Raw genomic sequence first — 15,546 nt, forward strand, 5'->3', positions numbered from 1 at the left:
TATGGATCAATGGAACAGAATAGAAAGCCCAGAGATAAACCCACACACCTATGGACACCTTAACTTTGACAAAGAAGGCAAGAATATACAATGGAGAAAAGACAATCTCTTTAACAAGTGGTGCTGGGAAAACTGGTCAACCACTTGTAAAAGAATGAAACTAGAACACTTTCTAACACCATACACAAAAATAAACTCAAAATGGATTAAAGATCTAAATGTAAGACCAGAAACTATAAAACTTCTAGAGGAAGATATAGGCAAAACACTCTGACATAAATCACAGCAGGATCCTCTATGACCTATCTCCCAGAGTAATGGAAATAAAAGCAAAAATAAACAAATGGGACCTAATTAAACTTAAAAGCTTTTGCATAACTAAGGAAACTATAAGCAAGGTGAAAAGACAGCCTTCAGAATGGGAGAAAATAATAGCAAATGAAAAAAACTGACAAAGAATTCATCTCAAAAATATATAAGCAGCTCCTGCAGCTCAATTCCAGAAAAATAAATGACCCAATCAAAAAATGGGCCAAAGAACTAAACAGACATTTCTCCAAAGAAGACATACAGATGGCTAACAAACACATGGAAAGGTGCTCAACATCACTCATTATCAGAGAAATGCAAATCAAAACCACAGTGAGGTACCATTACACGCCAGTCAGGATGGCTGCTATCCAAAAGTCTATAAACAATAAATGCTGGAGAGGGTGTGGCAAAAAGAGAATCCTCTTACACTGTTGGTGTGAATGCAAACTAGTACAGCCACTATGGAGAACAGTATGGAGATTCCTTAAAAAACTGGAAATAGAACTGCCATATGACCCAGCAATCCCCCTGCTAGGCATACACATGTAGGAAACCAGAATTGAAAGAGACACGTGTGCCCCAATGTTCATCGTAGCACTGTTTACAATAGCCAGGACGTGGAAGCAACCTAGATGTCCATCGGCAGATTAATGGATAAGAAAGCTGTGGTACATATACACAATGGAATATTATTCAATAGCTATTAAAAAGAATGCATTTGAATCAGTTCTAACAAGGTGGATGAAACTGGAGCCTATTATACACAGTGAAGTAAGTCAGAAAGAAAAACACCAATACAGTATACTAATGCATATATATGGACTTTAGAAAGATGGTAATGGTGACCCTATATGAGAGATAGCAAAAGAGACACTGATGTGAAGAATGGTCTTTTGCACTCTGTGGGAGAAGGTGAGAGTGAGATGATTTGAGAGAATACCATTGAAACATGTATATTATCATATGTGAAACAAATCGCTAGTCCAGGTTCGATGCATGAGACAGGGTGCTCAGGGCTGGTGCACTTGGATGGGGGATGGGGAGGGAGGTGCGAGGGGGGTTCAGGATGGGGAACACATGTACACCCAAGGCTGATTCATGTCAATGTATGGCAAAAACCACTACAATATTGTAAAGTAATTAGCCTCCAATTCGAATAAATAAATAAATTTAAAAAAAAAAAAAGAATCCCTGTGATTGCACATGTGGAAATTGGCCTTGTATTTCTGTTGCCTCCTGGGGCTAGTAGTCCTTGCCTTTGGGAGACACTTTTCACTGTGTAACTGACACTGTGATTCCAACCATCTCCAAGAAGTCCAGGATCTGTACCTGTCATTCCCTTAAGGGAACCTGTACTCTTGTCTACCCTCTTTGTAGTTTGAGTACTATTGTCAGAATTATATATATTTTTGTTGTTGTTGTTGTTATAAGAGGGGCAGTACTTTTATTTATAGAGTTCACATATCAACATGTAACAAATAATTATACATTAGTATCGGTAAGAATACCAAATATTATTTCACAACTGCCACTATGTGTTTCTTCTTCTCTGACACCATCTGCACAGATCCAGGCTTGCTATGTTTGATACGATTCAGTTCCTTTCATCGACGAGCTTCTTTCATGATGCGCTGTTCCTGAATCTGGCTGTAGATAGATTTTGGTAGATGTCGGTGACGAGAGATATGTTTTATATGAGGATGATATTGAAATTTCTCCTTTAACTTCTGGTTATAATCTGTGGCTGCTTTTTCTCGTGATGTAAGCACACCCAACTTTTCAGAAGCATTAGCTTTCCATAGACGAATGTTCATTTCATCAGATCCACACATAATGTACTTGCTGTCAGCGGTCCATTTTACACAGATAACATGCTGCATTCTCTTTGTGTGATAGACTTCCCTGCTTCTACTTTTGTCCACAGGAAAGATTCGAATAGATTTATCAAAACTAGCTGACACAAACTCTCTCCCAGTGGGACAGTAATCCACATCAAGCACTGCAGACACATGATCCATATGCACCATTACAGGAGTGTCCAGGGCACGCATATCAAAAGTATACAAGTTGTAAACTTCGTTTGCTGCAGTAAAAATGAATGCTTCCATAGGGTTCCAGCAAATTGTATTTGTTCTCATATCTAAGATGACCTTTTTTTCAGAGGAGTAGCTTGTCTCATATCATACAGTACTATATTCCTGTCAGAAGCACAACTTCCCAAGAGAAATGTCTCAATTGGGTTAAATTTAACACTGCTTATACTGTCAAATCCCCAAGTCATTGAACATATAGGATTGGTTCTTTGTTCATCCCAAATGTCTACTTGCTGTCCACACGTGGCAAAAACAGCTTCTTTCCAGTGATGATCAATTCCTGTATACACTGTCTTTCCTAATATTGTATGCAATGGCTCCTCCTCTTCTCCACAGCTTGGTCCATCCATTTTCCATTGCTTCACAGTTTTGTCATCACCAACAGTAAAAAAAGATGTCCCACAAAAGCGAGTACATATTCCTCATACAAAACCTTCATGTGCTTGTATTGTACGAATACATTTTCGTCTGGTCAAGTTCCAAATTTTAACCTCTCCATCACATGCCCCAGAAAGGACAGTAGCCAGGCTCTTTGGATTCTTTGCCAAGCAATTGACTCCATCTCGGTGACCATCCAGGGAGGCAAGGAATGGTTTTGCAAATACCCGTTCCAGTTTGGTAGCATTTAAAGCTCTTATATATTCTCATGGGACCTCAAAAGGATGTAAGGTAGGATCATAGTTTCTTGGAACTCAGTGTAAGTCCAATTTGGTTTCGCGGACATAGTGGTCGGGGTTCCAACTCAGCATCTTCACCTTCATCTTGCTGCCAGTTCTCCAGGGATCTTACGACCCTTTCCCTCCAGGCCCCAGATACCGCCGCCGCAGACTCCTTCTCCACCAACACATGCCACTTCCCCAGAATTATAATTGTTAGCATCACTAGGATGATAATGATAACTGTTACTGTTGACATTTATGATGATTTTTATTAATGCATATGTTGCCTTTATGTGTTGAGTTTCAGTTATATCCATAAAAAATGAATAGAGTCACTTTATTCACCAAGGGTGTCTGATTTTCTGAAAATGTCTGTGAGGGGTCCCCAACATAAATACTCATACATTGCAGCTCCCAGCTCCTGATACACCTGACTGAACCCAATGGTTGGAAGATGCTCCTGAAATACACCTTGTTCCCCTTCTGAGGCAGAGGTTCTCCGTGCTGGGATCTGAGGACCAAGGATGATGTCATGGGCCCTTCTGAGACTGGAAAGATTCACAAGTCCCTGTGAAGCCCAGCAATTGTCTGTAGACATCTAGAATCTCCAGCTAGGTCATCTTTGTACATCTCGAGAAACCACTACATTTCTTACTTCAACTCAGGGACCCAGAAGCAGCTCTTGATGATACAGAATGCCAGGGAGTGAACGGTGGGCATAAGACTCCAGAAATCTTCCTCAGATGCCCCTAAGGACACAAGAACCAGCTTGGAAAGGCTACCGAGAAAACCTTTCTCCTGCTTCAGAAATGTTTACTTCAAGCTTGAAAGCCAGGGAACTGCCATTGGTCAAAATGGCTGCTCAGAGACAGCTACCTAGCTCCTCTGAAGTTGATGGAAACTTTCTAGTTCACTTCTGGTGGCCAGGAAATGTTGATACTGGCCTGGAAGTCCTGAAGAAAGTGACCAGCTCTCTCGAGCAACTGCAGAACTTTGTAAGTACTCCAGGGAATCTTGGAATTTTGTGGAATTTAGTCCATTGGGATATAGCCGATGATTTTTCTTATGATCACATTGGCTTTTGTGTTTTCTTGTTTGTTGGATTTTTAAAATAATTTTTTAAATTATTTATTTTTGGCTGTGCTGGGTCTTTGTTACTATGTGGACTTTTCTCTAGTTGTTGTGAGATGGAGCTACTCTTTACTTGCGGTGTGAGGGCTTCTTATTGCTGAGGCATCTCTTGTTGCCAAGCACAGGCTCTAGAGCATTCAGACTTCAGTAGCTGTGGCCCATGAGCTTAGTTGCTCTGCGGCATGTAGGATCTTCCTGGACTAGGGACAGAACATTGGCAGGCAAATTCTTTACCACTAAGCCACCTGGAAGCCCCTGTTTGTTGGATTTTTATTTATTTGTTGTTTTGAGAAATATGGTAGATGTACCATCCACCATTCTCATCATTTCATTTCAAGGCTACAAGTCTGAAATGACTTAATACTAGGATGTTAGTGTTGTTTGTCCAGCTACTTAGATTAGGTTTCTCCAGTGTAAAGTTATGCTTATATCATGTCAAAAAATGCATTGTTTTGGAAGAATCACTATGCACAACCTTTGAAGAGTGGAGAGTTATGCTCCATCTCCTTGCTTGCTGATATCCACATGAATTATCAGGAATTCCTCTCCATGGGAGATTTGTACTGTCCTCCAACTTGTTTATATAGCTAATCCTTTATACATTTATTTATTTATTTTGGCTACACCATGCAGCATGTGGGATCTTAGTTACCTGACCGGGGATCAAACTGTGTCCCCTGCACTGGGAGAGCAGAATCTTAACAACTGGACCACCAGGAAAGTCCCATTTTTTATTTAAATCAGTATGAACTCTTGGATATTTACTTTGTATCCCAGGATATAGTGAGTACAACTTTATCCTATTGCTCAAAATGTTCCAGTTTGGGCCCTTGGGAATGCTTTTAGTTGACTTCTGTTTTCTTTTGACATAATCTCCTCTATACGTGTGTGTGTGTTTGTGTGTGTGTAGCTGTTCTGTTGAATTAATACTTCCTCACTTTCTGGAACTATAAGAATCTACAAATCTGTATATTTCCTGCTCCAACCCTAGAATGAACTATTCATCCAAGGAATATGGTTTGTTTTTATTAGCAAATATGATTTCAAAAACAATAGCATAGATCTGAATGTGTTCATTGCTAGAAGGGAGCGTTTGTTTCTTGGCTTTTCAGCGGACAGTGTGAGGAAATTTTTGTTTGTCCTGACCTGTGTATGCCCACCTAAGTTGTGTCTATCAATCCACTGATCAATATATACAAATAGACAAAGATGTGGTTTCCCTAGTGACTCAGATAGTAAAGAATCTGCCTGCAATGTGGGAGGGGGGTCTCAAAAAGTCAGACACAGCTGAGGGACTAACACACACACAGACAGAGATGCATGTCTGTAAGGAATAATTATCATTTATATTAACATGCTGCTGCTGCTGCTAAGTCGCTTCAGTCGTGTCCGACTCTGTGCGACCCCATAGACAGCAGCCCACCAGGTTCTGCCGTCCCTGAGATTCTCCAGGCAAGAACACTGGAGTGGGTTGCCATTTCCTTCTCCATTATATTAACATAGACCCAGCTTAATAATCGGAGAAGGTAATGGCACCCCACTCCAGTACTCTTGCCTGGAAAATCCCATGGACGGAGGAGCCTGGTAGGCTGCAGTCCAAGGGGTCGCGAAGAGTCAGACACGACTGAGCGACTTCACTTTCCCTTTTCACTTTCATGCATTGGAGAAGGAAATGGCAACCCACTCCAGTGTTCTTGCCTGGAGAATCCCAGGGACGGGGGAGCCTGGTGGGCTGCCGTCTATGGAGTTGCACAGAGTCGGACAGGCCTGAAGCAACTTAGCAGCAGCAGCAGCAGCAGCTTAATAATTCATCCTGATGTTCTCGTCTGTCATCTACGGGCACTGGGGCTGTTCTAGCAGGCCCCGCTCCCCGATCTCCGGGCATCCTGTACTGTGCCCGGCTGCCGGCAGAGGGCATCGGAACGTGCCACGTGGAGAACTCGTCGCCACGCGGGGACCTCGACACAGTCTCCCGGCGAGAGGACAGGAGCTCCGAACCCTCGGGACGCACCGGGACCAGGAGGTATTTCTCTCAAATAGAGGGAATGTGCTTTTCATTTTCTGGACTTTTTCTGTTGTTCTATTATTCACGTTCTCGTGCACTATAAATTAGACTTCTATGCACTATGAACAAGACTTCTTTTAGAAGTATTCATTCATTAAGTTGTTTGGGCTGAAAAATCACAGCCTGCTTTAGTATTTTTTATGGATTCGGGATGGCTTCTGTAAAGAACTCTCGCTACAAATTTGGAGGAAGGGAACCGTGTGGACGTGTGGATGGTGGGAGCAACCATGAGCGGCGGTTCGGTCGCGTGTCTTGCGGACACGGAAGGGTCTGGTCAGCAGTCACCCGGCCCCGGGGGGAAGGGAAGTGTTTGCAACACTACATGTGTTTGTTTATTTTTAGAGGGTAATTTTTCTGTAAAATGGAAATAGTTGGAATATTGAAAAATTGAAGAGGGTGTTTTAAAACTTCCAACCATATTTAAATATTGATTCCCCTCCCCCCACATCCAATTCAGAATATATCGTAAGTTCACTTTCCAGGCTTTAAAGAAAATTGTCTTCTCTCTCATACCTTTAAAGTAATGCTTCTCTGCGTATCTCAGTTTCAAGTTTAATTATTGCCATGACTAACTTTTTTTGTGTTGTGACCCAATAACAGTTTTTGATAATTCTGAGTTAATTTCATCTTAGGGCAGGTCTTCTGCAGAACCTCAGTGTGGTAGGAATTGTTGCAAGAAACCTAGGATACTTGCAAATGTATTAAATTGTCATAAAAGGAAATGAAGGGAAAATACTGATTTTGAAACAAAAGCTTAGCCTCAAAATGATAATCGGCTAACACTTTTTCAGAATTGCGTGTTCTTTCTTGAGACCGAGGACGGAGGGCGGGTGGCGGGGTCGGGAGGAACTGCGAACAGGAAGGACGTGCCAGGCTGCCGTCACAGATAGCCTGAGACATCTCAGTTCTAATTTTTTTTTTTAAGGAGAAGTATTTATTTATTTATTTATTTATTTTTGGCTGCCCTGGGTCTTCACTGCTGCATAGCAGCTTTCTCTAGTTGCCGTGAGCGGGGCTTATTGTCTAGTTATGGTTTGTGGGCTTAGTTGCTCCGTGGTAGGTGGGACCTTCCCGGGTCAGGGATTGAACCCATGCAGGCAGATTCTTAACCACTGGACCACCAGGGAAGTCCCTAAGTTTTACTTTTTAAAATATTAGTTAAGACACACTTTATTTATATTGAAAACATTTGTAAGTTGTGACTCTTATTCTGAAAGGGCATGATATTTTAAAAATTTGTAGTAGTGATTTACATACTTAGGGTGTAGCTAAATATTCTTGCAGAAATGCATCCTGGGTTGACTCTCTCTTACTTTGTATTAAAATATGAACTCTCCATAATCACCAAAATGTTTGCTTCTTGGCGGTATCACCAGTGTGTTTTTATCTGAAAATTTTTTTTTAACAATTTCAAATCAGGTGACAGGAAACCAGCTAAAGGCTCAGAGTTGCTGAATAAAAATAGTCACTTTTACTTTTTATTTTTCTGTGACTAAGAGAATCTCCATATGGCAGGAGTCAGGTTCTCTTAGGATTTGCCTCCAGTGAAAGTGAGTGAAGTGAAAGTCACTAAGTCGTGTCCGACTCTTTGCAACCCCATGGGCTATACAGTCCATGGAATTTTCCAGGCCAGAATACTGGAGTGGGTAGCCTTTCCCTTCTCCAAGGGATCTTCCAAATCCAGAGATCAAACCCAGGTCTCCTGCATTGCAGGTGGATTCTTTACCAGCTGAGCCACCAGGGAAGCCCAAGAATACTGGAGTGGGTAGCCTGTCCCTTCTCCAGCGGACCTTCCCAACCCAGGAATCGAACCGGGGTCTCCTGCATTGCAGGCAGATTCTTTACCAACTGAGCTATCAGGCAAGCCCTGATAGCTGCCAGGGATGGGATTAAATAATCCATCTGAATAACATGTCTAATTAAACTGTAAAGCCCCATGCTTCTGCTTTGTTATCTCATTATAATGAGGATGTTAATATCTTCTTTATGACTGTCAAGAGCCAAAGACTTATTGCTGCCCCTTTGAGAGGAGAGCCCCCTCCCCATTTGTCTTTGCTCCCTCTGCAGGTACCTGTGGGTTGTACTGAGGTGGGGAGCATTACCATGTGAAGGTTTGCAGATTCAAGATGGTGGGTTTTTCTGGGGATGTTAGAAATGACTGGAATCTCTCGGGTTCTTCCTCTTCCCTCAGCTTTGTCTGCTTAGTCATTGAACTGTCCTTTGGTGAGAATACACACGAAGACAGGCAACTAAATTCCAGACAATGCAATCCCAGGTGAGTAGGACTTGCTCCTTCTTGTGAATTGATACCTATCTTTTTTTTTTTTTTTTTTCCAAGGGATGAGTGGGTTTTGAGTCTTGGGCTGGATTTCCTGGGGCCCCCATGAAATTAAATTACTGTCAGTCAATTTTCCTCAGGACTCTGGGAGGCTGAGGGCAGGCCAGGGACTGATCGAGAAATAATTCCCTACCCAGTATTTACTTTATTCCATTCCTCACTCCCTTAAGGATGTCCTTGAAGAAAAGGTAAAAAGTTATTTCCTCGAATTTATCCCACGTTAGGGTCTGCAGTGGGCTTAGGCACATGGTAAACACAGGCAACAGAAAGGAGTAAGGGCAAAAGTGTCTAGTCCTGCAGCTGTTTTTCAGGTGAGTGTAGTCCATCAAGTGATTTGGATGTTGCAGGGGAGGGCTCTGCAGCATGGAGATTGGGTTGAGAGGAAGCAAGCGAGAGAGCAATAAGGAATCATTAGTTTCCCCCAATTTTAAATTTATTCAAAATTTTATAGCATATACTTGCACATTTAAATAACTTAAAAAAAGAAAAAGAAAATCTCCTTACCCATTTGGTCCCCAACAACCCAGTTTCCTTCTTTGTAATCAAAACTGCAAACAGGAAGAAATGTCTGGTACTGTTTTCTTACTTTGGGCTGTGCATTAAGAAGAAGGATTATAACAGAATAAACCTGGGGTCCTGTAGCAATTTTTGAAGGGCTGGAAAGATCAGGTTCTGCTGAGAGGCCTCTATTTCCTGTTAGCATATAAACAGCTTGGTGGTACAAGACGGACCGTGATAACCCATGCTTGAAGGTCCCAGAGAAGATGGAAATGAAAGGTCTCATCACAGGAGGGTCCGGCTAGGACACTCCTTCTGTGTGGCAGTCTTAGGGCCTCTTGGGGTTTGCTTCTGAACTGTACGTCTTATTCTCTGTCGTGAACATATGAGTTGTGCAGAGATGGGAGAGGCCACCTAATTATCACATTCTCCAGGAGGGTGTTCAGTTCTGCAGAATTTGGCCACTTCTTTGCCAGGTTATTTCCACTACAGTTACCTCATTCGCTATAATGATGTTTTGTTTTCAAAGAAAGTGAAAGTGAAAGTCACTCAGGCGTGTCTGACTCTCCGTGACCCCATGGCCTATACCCCCTGGAATTCTCCTGGCCAGAATACTAGAGTGGGTAGCCTTTCCTTTCTCCAGGGGGATCTTCACAATCCAGGGATCAAACCCAGGGCCCCTGCAATGCAGGCAGATTCTTTACCAGCTGAGCCACAAGGGAAACCACTTTATTTTCAAAGTAGTGTGTATTTTTGTGAGCATGTGTCAGAGACACACGGCACGTCAGCATAAAGACATGTTTGACCAGAACCCCAAACAAGGTTGAGCTTTTTCTTACACAGCAATCTAACCGCAGACTGCAGACTACTCTGTATAATATCCTCCCATGGCACTTTGTGGGGAAGGCCCTGAATGCACAAAATGTCCATGTTTTAGGAATCAGTGACCCTCAAGGATATCGCTGTAGACTTCACCCAGGAAGAGTGGGCCCTGCTGGACACCTCCCAGAAAAAGCTGTTCAGAGAAGTGATGCTGGAGAGCATTAGTCATCTGGTCTCTGTGGGTGAGTCTGTCAACATTGAGGCATTTTTTAAACAAGTATCCAGAACAGCTTCTACATATTCCCTTCCCTTCTCAGCCCTCATTGACATTCTTTCATGGTTCTTAAAACTCCTTGAAGTTAATTCGTTTATTTATTTACTTATACCTGTTTTTGTCAGCCCCAAAGAATATAGTTTTCCTGACCACTCTTCCCTGTCTTTCTTGCTTCTTTAACAACTAGGAATTCAATAAGTATTTCTAAATAAATGAAAGTGTTAAATATTTACTAAATAACTCTGTTTACGCACCTGATAGTTACAAATTCATTAATGAAAATTATACCAGTGATTTATTTCCAAAGAGAAATTAGATTGTTCCTGTGGAGCTTCTGTGTTTTGGATTCTGTTTTATTTTATTTTATTTTTTTGGATTCTGTTTTAAAAGTAAAGTTTATCCTACTGTTGTTGTTCAGTCACTTGGTCGTGTTTGACTCTTTGTGACCCCATGCACCTATCCTACTGTGGGAAGATTTAATTTCTCCATTTAAAGCACTGAGGCTTCTTCACTCTAGCTTTGACCTTGGGCACACACATCAGCAAGAAGAGCCCCCTGTGTTGGCCCAGTGCCAGGATGTTGTTCCTGCTCAGAAGGAACAGCTTCCTGAAAGAAGCTTTAGTGTTGTCAGTATCAGAGGTGCTCTTCCTGGGCTGTTCTCCGGTATTCACCATGTCCTTCCTTGGCAGCCTGCCCTGAAATTAAAGAATGTGCATAGTTCTTTAACCATGAATGAAATCCAAGACAAAAATACCTTTTTTCCCCTATAAACAGGGTATCAACTCTGCAAATCAGATGTGATTTCCCAGCTGGAGCAGGGAGCGGAGTTGTGGAAGGAAGTGAAAGGATTTCCCCAGTGGCCGAGTTCAGGTGAGTTCCAGGCTCCCGCGTGTTCAGTATCAGGAAGACCCTGATACTAGAGGAGCAGATGCCTGGAAATGTCAGCAGCAGAGTTTCCTGAGTGAATTCTGTTTTCAGGAAAGTGGTGGAGGCCACTGCGACCTGTACTCTCTTTTGCATTTTCTTTTGGCCTCAGAAAGGAACTGTTCACGTCCTCTTAAAGTTTTGTATGGTGTTCTTTTGTCCTGTTTTCTTCCCTTTGAAAAATTTCCTTCTCTTTACCTTATCAACAACCAATCTTGATTTTCTTTTGTCTCTTATTTCAATCCTGAAAATACTTTTTAATTTTCAGTTTTCTAAAATGGGTTTTAACTCACTTTACCTCTTTTTCATGTTCTTGCTCTGTGTCAGGGTCAGTATTTGAAACATCACGCAGGCCTTGCATGCTTTCAACCGTTTTCTTCCTCCAATGCCACACTAGCATTTTTTAACATCATTTTAGACAAGAAAAGTAATCCTGTGAGACAAGAAAAAATATTCCTGCAAGATACCTACAGGGAAGACCTACCTAACTGTGAATGGTAAGTCTCAAGGGGGTGAACCCATCCCTCCTCATTAAAGGCATGGGAACTGAAAGCTAGGACAGCATGGTTAGTTGAGGTGAACTTAAATGCTGCTACAGCAGAAAGTTTTAGATAGTTTCAATTTAGAGAAAAAAATTAATTCATCCTCGAAACCATAGCCTGAGTACTTATAAAAGAATTGCATAAACATGACTTTGAAACTAATGAAATATTTAACAGATTTGCAGTTGAGATATTATGAAACAGGAAATCTCTCTGTGTTGTAGAAAATAACACGCAATGAGTATGTAAATAGCATTCAACAGGAGCCTGTTTGTGGCATGGTCAAACTAGAAGTCGTGTAGAGAAAATGAATGTCTGTGAGAAATCTTTAATAGCTTCTCATCTCCTTGGAACAGCAGAGGTTTCACACTGGAGAGGATATACATGGATATAATGATTTGGGGGACATTTTCACTCACAGATCTACAGTGACAAGACATGTGCTAAATCATATCGGGGGGGGGGGGACCTGTAAATGTAATAAACATGGGAAAGAATTCCACCAGAGCACTCAGCTTTCTGTACATGAAAGGACACACACGAGAAAAACCCTATAAACCTAACAAATGTGGTAAATGCTTCAGCCGTCAATTCAGTTCAGTTGCTCAGTTGTGTCCGACTCTTTGCGACCCCATGGACTGCAGCACACCAGGCTTCCCTGTCCATCACCAACTCCTGGAGCTTGCTCAAATTCATCTCCATCGAGTTGGTGATGACATCCTCTGTCATCCCCTTCTCCTCCCGCCTTCAATCTTTCCCAGCATCAGAATCTTTTCCAATGAGTCAGTTCTTCGCATCAGGTGGCCAGAGTATTGCAGTTTCAGCTTCAGCATCAGTCTTTCCAATGAATATTCAGGACTGATTTCCTTTAGGATTGACTGGTTTGATCTCCTTGCTGTTCAAGGGACTCTCAAGAGTCTTCTCCAACAACTTCAGTCACAGGGCTAATGTTTACTTGCATGAAGAATTCATGTGGGAGAGAAACCATAAAAATGTAAGGTATGTGGGAAGCAGTTTAGCCAAAGCACTCACTTGCATTCACACCGAACAACTCACCCAGGAGAAAAACCCTATAAATGCAATGTGTGTGGCAAAGAATTCCATCAGTGCATTCAGTTTTGTATACACCGAAGAACACACACTACAGAGAAACCCTATAAATGTCATGATTATGGGAAGTGTTTCAGTCAAAAGGCTAACTTACATTCACACAAAAGAAGTCCTTTGTAATAAACATGGTAAAACTTTCTGTCATCCTTTCCTTCATCTTTAGTCATCGAAAGAGAATCACACTGGGGAAAAACTAGGAATCCTTTGGTTAAAACTTTGGCCTTAGATAGCATGAGAGAGTTCACACTAAAGAGGAATCCTACATATGAAATAAATGTGGCCAAAATTCCAGGCATATGTCCAATCCTTAAAGAAAATAACCATGTGTTATGGGAAAGCCTTCAAATAGTTCTTTAACCTTAGTTGATGTGAAAGAACTCACACTATAAATGTAATGAAGGACTGTCTTCATCCTCAATTTTAATGTTTATACACACCAGAGAACCTACACAGGGACAAATTGTGTGTCTGCAATTAATGTGGAAATGCCTTCAAAGACTAGGGCAGCAGGTGAGCCAGAGCTTTCAGGGTGTCTGCTCTGCACTCTAGGTCCAAGAGGAAACAGAAATGGAGTGAAAACCTGATGGAAAATATGGGAGCCACAGAGAGCTGGAGGAGGATGGGAACTGGGCTGGTGGTAACAGCGATCTTCAGCAAAGGGATGAGCCAGGGTCCAGGCAGCCCGTGAGCCCTGGTTCATTCCCCTCAGGGCTGATCCCTCCACAGTTTCTCCTGATGTTGGTCTCTCACCTTCCCTTGCACTAGGAACAGATGTCAATTTTCTCTCTGCACCCCAACTCTACCCTGCCATCCCCATACCCACTGCCCTCAGCTCAGTCTCAGAAGCTGCTTTCATGCCCGCCCTGTTGGATTCAGGGCTGGTAGTGCTGAGCCTGCCTTACTCTAGATGCCAGCTTGGAGTGAGATATTCAAAGGCTGATCCGTGACCTACACTCAGGTGCCGTGGTGGCTTCCCTAGTCTCATTTGAGAACATTCCAAGTAGTAAGTGAATTGATGCAAAATAGAAATTTCTATCACAGAAGTCATTTTGTATGGAGCATTCATGACAGTGAAAAACTAGTTGAAATGAAATCAAAACAAACAAAAAAAACCCTTTGGCTTTTACTCTGAGAATTAACGTGTAAACTGTGTGATGTAACAATGACAGTGCCCGTCGGATCCGACAGGCCTGTGTGGGTGTGCTGGGGGCACGCTCACAGCACATGCTCTGGGCACTGTGTCACTCTCACCCGGCCTAGTGGGCTGAATCTCCCAGAGGAAAACGGCCTCAAGTGTTTACAGTTTATCTCACAAACTACTGTACAAAAATACTTTGACTCCTGCTTTCTGGGGATCAGTGGTCATTTTGTCCAACAGGGAGGTGAACTTTCTATTTTCCAAACTTCCCTAGTTTTTTAATTTGGTTGAGAAGAATAACAAGGAAAGTTATGAATAATTACTGAATGCTCTTGTATAATCCCTGTAACATAGAACAGGAATATGTGCTGTTTGTGATTGTCATGATTAAATCTGGATTATCATATTTAGAAGATAACATTAAAAGTTTACTTTTTTGTGCCATGTGGTTTGAGGGATCTTAAGTTCCCCGATTAGGGATTGAACATAGGCCAGGGTAGTGAAACCACCGAGTCCTAACCACTGGACCATCAGGGAATTCCCAAAAGCTGATTTTGGAAATCTATTACAGTTTATTTCTTAGAGAACCAGCAATAATGGAAAAATAAATGTGTTTTATGCATAATGTACACTGCTAATTCATGCGATAATACGTGGATTTTTATGTTCCAGGCATATAAAGAATAAAATAATGTCTATTTTTAATTCTATCTTAGGGTCTGTCATCTAGCAACATTTCATGCTAGGTTCATTCACATACCCACATAACTGTTAATGTACAGAGGACATGCCTCCAAAAGAACTGAAATCAAAATATTACATAAAATGAAAAATTTACATCAAAATATAACCAATTATTATGGAATTTAAGGTCAATGGTATTAACCTAACAAATATTTTTTTTAGCACACATAGATTAAGTTGTAGATTAAGATAGGCTAGTTAATAGCAATAAAACATTCAGATAAAGTGTTCTTTACCAGGAAATGATATATGTAAAGTATGCCAAGTGTGAATTACTTGACATTTCAGATGAGGACATTAACCAATACTAGGAATTCTTCATAAATAAATGGTGACAATAATTTTACTACATGGAAAATTAAAAGCCATTAAAATATAATTTCAGATAACTCATTCTTTTGTAAATGTACACTTTTTAAAAAGTTAATCAGCAAAGAGGACTTTTAGAGCAGTGAAAATACTGTATGACATTATAATGATGAATACATGTCATTATACATTTGTCCAAATTCACAGAATGTACAACACCAACAGCAAACTGTAATGCAAACTGTGGACCATGGATGATTGTGATGCATCAGTGTAAGTTCATCTTTATTAAAAAATGTACCATCTAGTAGTGGTGTTGATAATGTAGGAGACTGTGTGGTTTGGGGGAAGGAGCAGTCTCTGTACATTCTCAATTTTGTTGTAAACCTAAAACTGGTGTTGAGAAATATCATTTTATTTGTTGAATAAATAATATCTCACACAACTTTTATATAACTATTACTGAGAATGTTAGAAAGCATTCTATTAAAATTTTAACATATCTTTCAAATTCTGATATATTAGTAATGTAGACTATGTTAACAGTACTTCATTATTTGATAGTATCATTAATTACTGCATAATTC

At 41.1% G+C, this 15,546-nt stretch overlaps 1 pseudogene; it reads right to left on the reverse strand.

Annotated features, from left to right (window-relative positions):
• Nucleotides 1-1,736: 1,736 nt before the first annotated feature.
• On the reverse strand, nt 1,737-3,256 carry LOC122687794 (annotated as a pseudogene).
• Between the last annotated feature and the right edge of the window lie 12,290 nt (nt 3,257-15,546).

This window comes from Cervus elaphus, chromosome 32, assembly GCF_910594005.1.
Source record: "Cervus elaphus chromosome 32, mCerEla1.1, whole genome shotgun sequence".
NCBI classification, from domain to species: Eukaryota; Metazoa; Chordata; class Mammalia; order Artiodactyla; family Cervidae; genus Cervus; species Cervus elaphus.